The sequence below is a fragment of the Muntiacus reevesi genome, chromosome 19 (assembly GCF_963930625.1).
Source record: "Muntiacus reevesi chromosome 19, mMunRee1.1, whole genome shotgun sequence".
NCBI classification, from domain to species: domain Eukaryota; kingdom Metazoa; phylum Chordata; class Mammalia; order Artiodactyla; family Cervidae; genus Muntiacus; species Muntiacus reevesi.
The window spans coordinates 33,197,189-33,211,443 of record NC_089267.1 but is presented as its reverse complement, the minus strand read 5'-3'; the positions used below and the strand labels follow the sequence as shown (position 1 = coordinate 33,211,443).

At 37.3% G+C, this 14,255-nt stretch overlaps 1 pseudogene; it reads right to left on the bottom strand.

Moving 5' to 3' along the window:
* Positions 1-6,845: 6,845 nt before the first annotated feature.
* Positions 6,846-14,255, bottom strand: part of LOC136150702 (ralBP1-associated Eps domain-containing protein 1 pseudogene) — a 37,710-nt pseudogene continuing 30,300 nt past the window's right edge.

Genomic DNA, 14,255 nt, shown 5'->3' with positions numbered 1-14,255 from the left:
TTCCAGCTTAAAAAACCAGTCAGGTAAATGGAGCTACATTTTATGATAATGGACACAGCAAAAGAATAATAGAGATTCCCTGGAGATGTCTTTGAAACATGTAAATACATGCAATAGAAGGTGTTTATAAGTCCTAGAACACAGAAGAGAGATTGAGGTTAGAGACAGAATTTGAGTCATCAGTGTGTGAATAAAATCTAAAAAAAGAAGAGGAACCAAGGACCAAGACTAGAGGGATGCTAATTCTCCAAAGGGCTTCCCTCATAGCTCAGGTGGTAAAGAATCCACCTGCAATGCAGGAGACCCCAGTTCGATTCCTGGGTCAGGAAGATCTTCTGGAGAAGGGATAGGCTACCCACTCCAGTATTCTGGCCTGGAGAAGTCCATGAACTGTAGAGTCCATGGGTCAGACACAACTGAGGTGGGTAAAGGAGGATGGTTATCCAATCTCATCATTTTTTTTTCAAATATATCTCAAATACATCTCCTTACCACTCTCACTTTGGCTACTCTTGTTCAGAATCTTATTTACCTCTACCAAAATAATGCCTATGTCTCCTAATGTATATTCCTACATTGGAAATGACACTTTGCACTCCATTTTTCACACAGTGAGTGTCAGCATACTCACTTAAAATCCTTCCATATTCTCTAACTTCTAGAGAATACAGTCTCTAAGTTAAGCACACAAACCATTCCTTTAAAATAAGATCCTTGCTTCAATCTTACCTTTTATCGTTTCACCAGGTCTGTTTAAATTTGGGGAGTACAAAACTGAGCTAGCCAAGTATCTGCAGTCACGCAGCTCACAGATTAGCAGATCTAGATCTTTCCAGATCAGTGCAGGTTTACTGAATGAACGAGGATTCTGCAGCTATCGCCCCCAAGTATGGAGTTGAACACATCACTGTTATTGTTTCAAAATACATTCAGCCATTTCTTAGGCACTGTTGTCTGCCAATTGAGTATGAGTGGGAATGGAAATTTTTGAACCTAAAATTCACATACAGTCAGAAATTCACTTAATATATTTCACTTTCCTTTCCAGAATTTTGTAATATGGATAAAATAACATTAGCAGAAGGATTTTTTTCAGCATCTCTCAAGTTCTGACCTCCCAGGCTCCTAAAGGTAACCTGGAGCCAACAGTAAAGTATCACAGTTATGAAAGTGGCCACATGAAGAGATATTCCTTCATTTACCTCACTGAAAGATGACAACTGTCAACGAAGGCATTTGAGTGTGTTTTTACTTTTTGAATGAAACAAATCCTCAAGGGTCATTCCCTTATCAAAAATATTATTCAGGAATAATATTCATGTCTTTGTAGGTGAAGTGTTTCCAGGTGAAAAATTGGCTGCAAATACAAACACAGTTAACTTTTAAAAGATGCCTCTTCTAAGTTGATCAAAGTTAAATCACATGTAGATAAAAGTCACTGTTATGATCGTGTTCCCTAGCAACTTAGGGCTCCAGATTTCTTTTTCAGAATGCATTCCCAGCTGTTTCAAGCTGGTTTATGATTGTTGTATCTGTTGATATCGTTGACATTCTGTTTTATATTTTATCTTTACTTTGTGTTAAAAAAAACGATAACCTGAATTTTTGTGTGCTTTTTAACTTCTTACTTTTCAATTCGACTTTGAGGGCAGCTGGCAGTTTCAGTGAAAAACAGTACAGTCTAACTGACTTATTTCTTCTCATTTGTCCAATTGAAATGAAATCACCAGTCTAACAGTATGCACATTTTTTTAAAAATGTATATTTTTATACACTTGCATAAAGAGTCATCTACATTTGCATAAAGAAAGTAGTTTATCACCTAAGAATAAGATTGTCCAAAAAAGACAATTACATTTTAAACATCTCCCCTACCATCCTCATTTCATCTCCTTCAACTATACCAAATTCTTCATTTCTAAACAAATGCCTTTCTTTTCTTATTCTTTTAGAAATTAGAAGTTACTTTTTATTATTAGGTTCTACTGTTTCAACTTGTTCTTTAACTGCATATCCTGTTAATTATCAGGACTGGGTGACTTCACCCTGCCCCCAACCCTTGACTAATTTCTTAGACAAATTTTGCTGCCAGGACCTTTGATCCTTGTTTGATTGGTGACCTGAGAGACTAGCATCTAATCAAGCTTCGCTTCTGGCATGTAAACTGGAGGGCTGGAACAAGAATTCCAGTCTTTGTAAACTGATATTCAATCAAAAATATTATGTTCCTAACTGTAATATTAAAAGTATGGCAACATTATCTATACAATGTGAAACATAAATAATATAATCGTGGCAAAGAAAATATTTTGAAGGTAAGACATAACTTTATTTATCTCATTATCTTCCCATAGTATATCTTAAAACAACTTCTTTCACAAAAATTTCCAAATTCCTTGTTCAAATCATAATGGGAAATCATTGCTTTAGTTGACTGTTATCACTATTGCTGAGCAAGTGTATTAGATACATGGGATATCTTATATGCACATGTAATGAGAATTCAGAAATATCCCATTAATAAAACATTATTAAGATAGATATAAAAAGCACTAATTTATTGTCATTTTAGATATTTATGAAGACAAATTAATTCCACATAGCTAATAATATGTATGGTTTATCCCAGAGTTTTGCATGAATATGTAGTCATCAATATATTCTTTAGTTCAGTTCAGTTCAGTCGCTCAATCATGTCCGACTCTTTGCAACCCCATAGACTGCAGCACACCAGTCCTCCCTGTCCATCACCAACTCCCGGAGTTGACTCAAACTCATATCCGTTGAGTCAGTGATGCCATCCAACCATCTCATCCTCTGTCGTCCCCTTCTTCTCCTGCCCTCAATCTTTCCCAGCATCAGGGTCTTTTCCAATGAGTCAGCTCTTCGCATCAGGTGACCAAAGTATTGCAGTTTTAGCTTCAACATCAGTCCTTTCAATGAACACTCAGGACTGATCTCTTTTAGGATGGACTGGTTAGATCTCCTTGCAGTCGAAGGGACTCTCAAGCTTCTTCTCCAACATCACAGTTCAAAAGCATCAATTCTTTGGTGCTCAGCTTTCTTTATGGCCCAACTCTCACATCCATACATGACCACTGGAAAAACCACAGCCTTGACTAGATGGACCTCTGTTGGGAAAGTAAGGTCTCTACTTTTTAACATGCTGTCTAGGTTGGTCATAACTTTTCTTCCAAGGAGCCAAGGAGTAAGTATCTTTTAATTTCTTGGCTGTATTTTAAATATATATTTTCTTAAAATATTTTAACTAAGTCAGTTTATACAGATGAAGCATAAGAATGCGTTTGACTGCTGTTAGCTTCCTAACATAGATGTGACTAATAATTTTAAAATCCAGATGGCAAAAACACCTTAACACTTAATTTCACAACATTGTTGCAATAAATTTAAATTTACATAGTACTAAATTATATTTATGGAAAGAATACAATAATTAAATATAATTTAGAACATATTTCTTTTTTTTAGAACTTATTTCTAATTTATATTAAAATTACTTGAATGAGTACTTAAAATTATGTACTGATAGAACAGCACCCGGAGTTTAAGAAATATCATAATCATTTATCCAAATCAAAATTAATCAGAAATATAATTTACACATCTGATTTATGAACTTAAGAAGATTATTTCTAACATTTAGTTTTTTCTCAGAATATTTATATGAATTAGAATAATCACCAACCAACAGGTTAATTACAACACAGCATGAAGTATCATGTTGTTCTTAAGCAGAAGTGATGTTTAAAAAAAAAACAAATAATGTGAAGTCGGGTATTCAAAGACAAACAAATATAGAGATATTCAAATTATAGGAAATGTGCAATGTCGATCTGAATTAGCAAGTTGAAGTGGGTGTCTTTTTCCAAATGTCCATTAATGCTAATAAGGAGAGAAGTGAAAAGTATTGGAGCTCCACTAATCAGGAGTTGTCAATGGTAGGTCAAAAGAAATAAGTGATGAAGGCAAATTTTATACACTTAGTAATAAGTAGGAGATTATTATGTATGATTTTATCTTAATTGGTTTTGAGAATTAATTGGGTGGTAACAAAAGCTGGCATAAAGCTTTTCATTTGAATAGAACAATTAAAAACGCTAAAAGGCTTGGAGTTGATGATAACCACTCTACTGGATTAACTCTTAGCTATAAAATCAGAAGAGATTTATTATTTATCTCAAAATTGAGTTAATGTTAATGATTAATGTATATTGCTTAGCTGGAAACATTTCTACTTTTCAAAGCTTGTTGTTTTGGTCAAGGTCAAGTCTGTGTAAAATTGATATAATAGTAAGTGACTTCCATGACTACATTTTTTTCTCTCATTTACATCAAAATTGGAAAATATATAATGAAAGCAACAGGACATAGTATTTATTACCCTATACCCCAAAAACTGGACTGTTTTTCTCTGTCATCTATAATAACTGCCATGCTACAAATAATAATGGGCTTAAATTAGAAAAAACAATCACTTCTCTATTTACATTTTAATAAGTTTAAAATTATATATCTCAGTCTTTTTAAGTTTAATTTCTGAAATTTCAAATCACCTTTAAATGTAGTAGTTAAATCAGAAATATAAGTCCTAACCTTGGCATTTGTTATAAATAAAATATTTTGAGATGATTCCTAATTTGTCAGTAAATGAGGGATACAATTCATTTTCAATCACACTAACGTTGAGCATGATCATGTGTCTCTAGAATCTTGTTAAAAAAATATTATGGCTGTAGAATAATATTAATTCATAAATTATATGTATTTATAGTACTGATGCTATAATATATATATTTTAGATTTTTGCAAAACTGGTTAATATTCAACAGGAATCATTTACTCTTCTCCTAACTTCTATCAACTAATTTCTTACCCTTTATTACAAACTCACTTTTCCCACATTTTATCTTAATATTGTTTAAAAAGTGGCAACATTTTTGTATGTCACCAGAGTGTTAAGCAGATTATTTAGAACAAATGCTAACTGCCTTGGGTACTTACATAAATGAAATGAAACAATTACTTTAGATTTTATTTTGATATACAATGTAGATTCTGTTTTTAATAAAGATATGAAATAAAAATCAAGATATTCTATAGTGCAAAATGTTTGCTTTAAATTGAGTGTAGATTTTTTCCCCTTTAAAATATATTTGCAAAAAAATGTCATATAAGATTTACATGCCTCAATTATATTTGTAATGAATTAATTACTCAGGTAAGTAAGATTTATTTTATACTTACATTAACAAATATTGGAATCCAATGGAAATTTAGAGTATATATAAATAGACAGACATAATAAATAAAACAAGAGAATGAATGAACATAATGAAGCAACAGAAAATGTATTATCTCAACAAGAAATGTTGAATTTTGTCTTTTGAAGCCTGTTCCAAAGTGGTATGCTTTTTGTATTCATCAGGAGTCTTTGTTTTCACATTTTCATGTCATTCAGCAGGCTTTGACAAGTTCTTTGTGGCTAAGGAAATTTAAAACTGCTTTGAAATTCTCTGAGCAACTCACAGATCCCATCAAACTATACTGCCATAGTATCAAGAAATGTTGAAGAATTATACCTTTAAAGCTGTGCCAAGAAACCTAGCCAGCATCTTTCTCTCTTTCATTATCAAACAGAGTTCTACACCGCCTGCCTTTGGGCTAGGCAATCCCATAGATATTTCCCATACAACTGCATACTGCCAAAGTTTTTAGACCAGAAACACTTTTCTCACTCTGGGGAAGAAACATGGTGTAAGCAGAAAAAGTAGTATGCAAAAGCAAAACTGTCTCTGCCATTCACCAACAAATGAAACTCTCCAGCATTTGGTCTTTATATCCAGAAAATAATGAGAGTGCATTGTGGCATCTCTGGTGTCTCATAGAGCTGAGTGCTCTAGGAGTCTTCCTTTCTAGTCAGTAAAATGTCCAGTTCTCGCATATGACCAGAATTTGACTATATTACACAAATCTCATACAACTGTTCTCTAAGCTAAACGGTCTGTTAAAAGGAACAAATTTTGGGGTGGCTGAGAAGTAAGGAAGGGAAGAACGGAGAGTTCATAGGAAGCTGCTTCTGCACATCTTGAATTGTCCAGGTCCCTCAAATTAAGCACTCCTATCTCTTATAGATCTGATCCTTTTCCAATGTTCTCCTGTCAATGAATAACAAACACTATTCAGAAACTTTGAAAACCAAAATCTCTCCTTTGGTTCCCAAATTTAATCCATCACTAAATCCAGTCTGTTTTACCTGCTAAAATTATACAATTCTGTCCACTTCTAGCATCTCTCATCTATTATAACCTCTTTCTTAGAAGACTGTAATAGCTTTAAAAAAAAATTTATTTGGCTGAGCCATGTCTTAGTTGCAGCACATGGGATCTTTGATCTTCCATGACGCATGTGGAATCTTTTGCTGTGGCATGTTGGATATAGTTCCCAGACCAGGGATTTAACATGAGCCCTCTACAGTGGGAGCTCGAAGTCCTAGCAGCTGTACCACCAGCGAAGTCCCTACATAGCTTTTTAAATTACCTATGTGCATGAATGCTCAGTTGCTTCAGTCATGTCTGACTCTTTGTGACCCTATGGACTGTAGCCAACCAGGCTCCTCTGTCCATGGGATTCTCCAGGCAAGAATACTGGAGTGGGCAGCTCTTTTTAAGTCATCCTGACCCTTTCATTGTTGAAATTAACAAAATAAAAGATACTTAAATACAATGGTGAATATATAGGACAAAACAGAATCATAAAATTTAATGTTGAATTAAGCAGTGAGCTGAATGGCTGGATCTCCAAATTGGCTTTGAACCCAAAACCGCTTAAAAATGGGTATGCTCACAGTTATCGGCAACTGGCTTATAGGTGAGAGAATTGTCAAAGCTGTTCAGTTGAACTTCCAGGGAAGTGCTTTCCTCAGGACCATACTTTAACTATTGCTGCAATTCACTATTCAATCTGGCCAAAACTGTGTTGGTTTCGTTACTGTGTCTAGTTGATACCTGAATAGCTTTCTTATCTTTCCTAACAGAGCAAGAGATAGAAGGTTGTGATGCAAGAATAACAGCTAGGACACCTGTCTTCTGCACACGGTCATCAGCTTCTGGCCTTAATTCATCTTCCGATTTTAATCTCCTTCAAACAGGTTTAGGTGGTGGAGCAACAGGTGTTGTGCCTTTGCTCATATTGGCGGGAGCACTAGCAGCTGTCTTTTCTTTAATTTTACTATCTGTTTTGGCAACTCAAAGAAAACTTGCGGGATCAGAAGCTTTTTCAAACAGCAAGACCTCTGGATGTTTCTCGGCTTCATCATCTGTTCTTCATTTGCAGCAAATATTTCCAATTGGCTGAAATCTGCAAAATTTGGTTGTTCTAGTATCTGCTGAGGTGAGTAGGAGTATGAGTTATGAGGCCATTGGCATCCACTGGACGATGCACAGGATGAGAAGCCTGTGAGGGCTGTGGTCTTGAAGGCACTGCAGGAGGTTGGGCAACACCTCCAGCCTGTTGTTGACTTGTGATGGAAAAGGTCTGATTCATACCTAAAGATGATGATCTAGAATGAGAAGGCTGAGCTCTTGGAGGTGGAGATGGTGGTGCAGTGTTTTCAGGCGAGGTTCCTGAATGAGACCTTGGACGAGTTACATTGTTTCCAATCTGTTCTGGATCTGAAGTAAAAGAGTCTGAAGTCCTGTAACCATCTGCTATAGTATTTCCAGAAGCAAATTTCACTGATGAATTTATCTTATTTTCTTCTGAAAGGTCAGATGTTTTCACAAGCAATGGACTTAGTGGGATTAGTACAATCACTGCCAGTTCTTCTAAGTTCCATTTCCTGCATGTGGATTTTGCTTGGAGTCATACGAATGGGAACTGGATGAACAATAGCAGTATTGGGACCAGCTGGTGCAGTGTTAGCATCAAACTGGGTCAGAGTTTGTGAGCTTGAAGAGCATTCACTAAATGTCTCCCACTGCTCACTGCTCTGATCAGCTGCGGCCAACTCTAGTTTAGTGACGGCATTGACAGAGATTTGCTTGGAGGAGCTTCTGCAGGACAGCCTGAATAACCTACCTCACCTGGCTGATCACAAACATCTGCTGAATCTTCCAAATCAATCAGTTTGGGCATTAAGCTTTCAGGGAGTTTTTTCTGTAAGTCATGGCCATTCTTCCTAGCAACTATCAGATGACATGCAGCACAAAACTCAACCAGTGTCAAGGCTCCATCTTTATCAAAATCTAAGAGTCTCTAAATATGAGAAAGTTAAAGAATAGGAAGTTTCAATTTTGCAAAAAAATCTCTCTAGCTGTAGATCCTGCAGCTAAACAGGAATAAATCTGTTTTAATAAATAAATCTGATTTACATAGTACTGTCTTTGTTCATCTGTTATTTCCCAAGGATCATCATAACTACTGGATTGTCTCTGAATTTCATTGGCAGTTGTAGCTGAGGCTACAGTTCGTACTGTTGTCTGGTCCTAGACAGAAGCAGGATGCATGGTTAAAAGAGTACTGGTTTGTGGAATATCTGCAATACTGACCCAGTTTTCTTGAGGTGGAAGTGGAGAATGTCTTAACCACACTGTATCACCAGAAGAAGAACCTGATTGTGCTTTACCAAAGGGAGACCAGAATGGCCCAGGTTCTGCAAGAGGCCTCTCACTGTTTCCTCCACTGGGATGATGGTTTTTCTTCCTCTATGTGTTTGGAGAAGTCGGTGGAGACTGCTGTGGTGAAACTACTGGGAACGCAGGTTCCTGCTAATCTACAGATGCATGAGGCTGGACAGTATCATGGTTTGTGGACTCCTTTTTCACTTGTCCCCTGCCAGGTGGTGGTGGGGGGGGGGGGGCGGTTATACTAGCGTAAGACACTTGATTTTCAGAATCTGAAGAATATGAGGTTTCATGATGACATTCCTGTTCATCCTTTGAAGCCATAAATTTTGACAAAGGAAGGTCCTTTACTATATTTATACTTTCTTCTCCAGGGGATCTTCCTGACCCAGAGATCAAACCCACACCTCTTGCAGCCCCTTCATTGCAGGTGGATTCTTTACCTCTGAGCCACCAGGGAAGCCCTTTAAATTGTCTACTTAAATACAATTCGCTTTTCCCCAGCCAAACTTGCCTCCATTCTACAGCTATCAAGTTCTTTTCAAAATGTGCCTTTTGGTCACATCACTCCACTCTTCAACTTTAAAGAAAATCTGTCTGTGACTTCCCATTGCTCTTAAGGTAAAGCTAAATCTAACACAGTGCTATCCAGGGAACTTTGTGCAATAATGGAAATGCTCCCTGAACTCTCCAATATGGTGTCTACTAGCTACAAATGGGCAATTGAGACCCGAAAGGTAGCAAGTTCAACTGAAGAACTCAATTCTTAATTCTCGTTAGTTTTAATGACTTTAAATCCAAATTTAAATAATAACAGCTAGTAGCATCCATGTGGAGCTCAAAAGATGGCCCCTGCATTGTCGAGTCCCTACCTATCTCTAACCTTTTCCTATTCCAAGCTCCCCACCTCTTGGTCTCTCTGACTCACTCCTTTAAGTTTCACACTTTCATTTTGCTTCTAGTTGACTCAAGAAAACTTTGCAAATATTATGCCTCTGTTGGGGGAACTCTTCCCATTTTTTTTTTCTAGTTAAAACCTACTCATCTTTCAGAGGACTTCCCAGGTGGCTCAATGGTAAAGAATCCGCCTTCCAATGCAGGAAATGCAGGGGATGCAGTTTCAATCCCTGGCTCAGAAAGATCCCCTGGAAAAGGAAATGGCAACCCACTCCAGTATCCTTGACTGGGAAATCTTGTGGACAGAGGAGCCTGGAAAGCTATAGTCCATGGGGTTGCAAAGAGTCAGACATGACTTAGTGATTAAACAACAACATTTTTCAGAAGATTCAAGAATGAAAATTGTGTCCTTAGGGAAGTGTTCTCAGCACATGAGGAGGCCAGTTTCAAATGTGCTAGACTCATCATCATCATCCTTGCCACAGTTGCAGTCTGATATTTATCTTTGTTGTTGCTTCCCTAAAACTAGACTGTTAGATCAATGAAGGCATGAACCATGGTCGCCCAGGAATTACAATTAGCATAGAGTAAGTTCTCTATAAATATTAATTGCATCAAAGAGTGATTATTTTTTATTACTCTGTAGCTCCCAAAAGTCAGTTTGATTTGGACTTTTCTGGTACTATCTTTGACCAATTTTTGTGTAAATATTAAGCATACAAAATAACAACTAAAGAAAGTTTACCCAATTGCCAACCTCTTTCCAGACCAATAAAGGAATGGAATGCAAGAGCTTCCTTGGTATATACTGATGCAGAAGTAATTGAACATCTGAGCTAAAAGCTCAAGCAGTGATTATTAGTATCCAATTTACCCATAACAATCTAAATGACATTCAGGTTGACAAATTAGTGAAGAAAACTTTCATAACTTTCACCAATAATCTGAGCTGCACAAATCCCTCTGCTATTTATATCTTAATTTAATCCTTTTTGAAGTTTTTTGTTCCTGTAACTGGCATTTTAATCTCTTATGTGCTTCTGGTTGTCCCCGTTTCTCACTTGTTATCAGCATATTCTTCTGCAGCTTAATGCTTTCAAAAAGCCTTTTGGAGTTTTACCTGACTTAAGATTCTTAAGTTCTCTTTCAAGGATCTTTGAGTTTTAATCTTTTTCTTCATTGTGACAGGCTCAATCCTAATTCCATGAATACATCTTGAACTTTTGAGGGGGACAGGTTTATAGGGCAATCTGTGTATTCATCTAGTCTGCCTCCCACCTTGAAGACAAAGCTGTCATCTCTCTGAATTCTTTAAAGGGCATGTAATAGAGACTAGTACACTCTGCAACTAGGTGATAGTCCATACAAGATGGTTCCATAATCTACTCATTATAATTCCATAAAGCAAGGGTCCTCAACCTCTGGGCCACAGACTGATATCTCCTGTCAGATCAGCAGCAGCATTAATGTGCACAATAAATTTAATGCACTTGAGTCATCCTATGACCAACCTAGACAGCATATTAAAAAGCAGACATTGATTTGCCGACAAAGGTCCATCTAGTCAAAGCTATGGTTTTTCCAGTAGTCATGTATGGATGTGAGAGTTGGATTATAAAGAAAGCTGAGCACTGAAGAATTGATGTTTTTGAACTATGGTGTTGGAGAAGACTCTTGAGAGTCATTTGGACTGCAAGGAGATTGAACCAGTCCATCCTAAAGGAAATCAGTCCTGAATATTCATTGGAAGGACTGATGCTGAAGCTGAAGCTTCAATATTTTGGCCACCTGATGCAAAGAACTGACTCACTGATGCTGGGAAAGATTGGATGCAGGAGGAGAAAGGTACACTGACCCTGATGCTGGGAAAGATTGGAGGCAGGAGGAGAAAAGTACAACATAGGATGAGATGGCTGGATGGCATCACCGACTCAATGAACATGAGTTTGAGCAAGCTCCAGGAGTTGGTGATGGACAGGGAATCCTGGCATGCTGCAGTCCATGGGGTCACAAGAGTCAGACATGACTGAGTGACTGAACTGAACTGAATCATCAAGAAACCAACCCCTACCCTAATCCATGGAAAACCTGTCTTCCATGAAATCAGTCCCTTGTGACAAAAAGGTTGGGGATTGCTGCCATAACACACAAAATATTTTCTGATAAATTTTATACCTGATCTCTTAAGTTAAATGACATGTATGTGAAAGTATGCTGAGAATGTCCACTTTTGGCCCCTCTCAATATAACATGAGCCATGAATATGAATATATCATGGTATGGGACCCAAAGTATGCATTCAAAGCCATGACATACTGAGCTGCAAATAATACACCAAGGTCTAACATTCTGAATCTCATCACATCAATAATGTGAGGATAATAATACTCAGAATTTACTAATAGTCAATGAACTAATGCAGTTTAAGTGCCTACTGACAGTATATTGGGCAAATGTTAAACAGTTCCCCTTCCTAATCCCTCTTACTGTTAGTATTTATCAAGACCTTCCTTCTAGGAATTCTTGAGGCCATATGCACAGGTTCAGGCTCATCATTACCGTCACTGAAAACAATGTTGACTTAATCATTCAGTATCTTCAATCCACCAACTCTTATCATCTAGTATCATTTTTGTTGACTAAATCCAAGTGCTCAGGGGAGCTGGATTTTGGACAACAAGCCTGTTGGGTTGACCATGTACTCTCCAAGGACTCTACTATTCTACATGGCCTTGCCTGTCATTCCAATTCCCTATTGTCTTGGAAGCACCAATGCCTACATGGCAATAACCACTAAATAGCTCTTTCAATCCTTGTCCTTAGGAGGCAGATCCTATTCTCTCTGTCCCTAAACACTGGTCTTTCAAAGGAAGCGTGGCCTGGAACCTCATTCCTGTCCTCCACTGAATTTCAAGTCTTGTGTATCATTTTTACTTCCTCCACTATATTATATCTTCATTGAAAACAGCAGCTGACCCTCAGCTAAGTTTGGCATTGCATGCTAGATTGCCTGGCTGCCATTACAAAGGTCAGTCAGCACAGCTGGTAAATTCATCTGTCACTTTCATTCTTGTCTTTTTCTCCTCAATTGCAAGGATTCATGCTTCTGACGTCAGTGCCTATCTCTCCAGTCTAAAGGAAGTATCTTGTTAGGATGAAATCCTTTATGTAGCCACTAAGAAATCAGAAGAAAACGGGTTCTATTTGAGAAAATCTGAGGAAAAGATTGTTTTCCAGTAAAGTATAACCATTGAGCATAACATAGATGAAATCATGATAGAAAAATAATAATGATAAAGCAATAAGAATTGTTGAAACCTCAATCCTGAAGCTAAGAAAAACAAATTTAAATTGCAGACAGATCTTATAAAAGAATCCAAAACTGCATAGGTTTCCCACTTCCCCCTAATTCCCAGCTCAGACTCCCAACTCAAAATCCTTATCAAAGGCAAACTTTCTATTTTCTGTATTAATCTAATGACATCTGAACCACAACTGACCCCGAAAATCTGGAGAACACAGTTTCCTTCATCTCATATCTTTTTTAGCTTAAGGGTCTGTCGTCTTTAGTGGCAGGCAACACAGGCTCAGCAGCAGGCATCTGCCATCCTGGCTCCCTCTAGAATGCTAAGAGTTCTCTGGCAGTAACGCAAAATGTAAGATGGGGGCTCCCAGCTGGTTCTGTGTCCACCTAATTTTTCCTGCTCTACATTTAAATTCTCAAAACCTTAAGCAATTCATTGTAAAACCTGCTCTATCTTCCTCTTATATTCAAATCTGTTATCCTTCAGATCATCAATTTGATGAGACCAAAGAACTCTACTACCTCTGTAGATTTTCCTTAATATTATGTAACAGCCCAAATGGGGGAAGAATTTGGAAAAGAATAGATACATGTATACGTATAACTGAATCACTTTGCTATACACCTGAAAGTATCACCACATTGTTAACCAACTATACTCCAATATAAAATCAAAAGTGAAAAAAAAGAATTTCCTGAGAAGCTTGACCTAAAACCAATGGAAATTTTATAGATCCATTTTCAAGCAACTCGGGAACTGAAGGATGGATGCTAATGATTGTCTGTCTCTAGTTGGTTTGGCCTTTTCTAATTAGATTCTCCAAAAAAAGCATACTATACTGATGTATAGGTCAAATTTCATTATAGTGATTACAATGATAAGCAACCTAAAGATAAATGTACTCTTCAATATAACCGAATGTTAGAACCATCACGTGTTTATCCCCATCCCTCTCCCCACCCCTGATAACTACCATCTGATCTTGTGCTACTACTGATAAGGTGTTCTCTCATTGGACATATTGGGCCAACTCTATATCTTTTTTTTTTCATTTATTTATATTAGTTGGAGGCGAATTACTTTGCAATATTGTAGTGTTTTTTGCCATACATTGACATGAATCAGTCATGGATTTACATGTGTTCCCCATCCTGATCCCCCCTCCTGCCTCCCTCTCCATCCCATCCCTCTGGGTCTTCCCAGTGCACCAGCCCTGAGCACTTGTCTCATGCATCCAACCTGGGCTTACAGTAAACTGCAAAGGGTGTCTCTCTTCAGCACATTTCATGGTTGGAATAATCTACCTATACCCATAACACATATGTACTCTCTTTCAAACACACATATTTAAATCTTGATCTTCATGTAAATAACATCATTGAGGGTAAGCACTTGGTGGTGGTTTAGCACT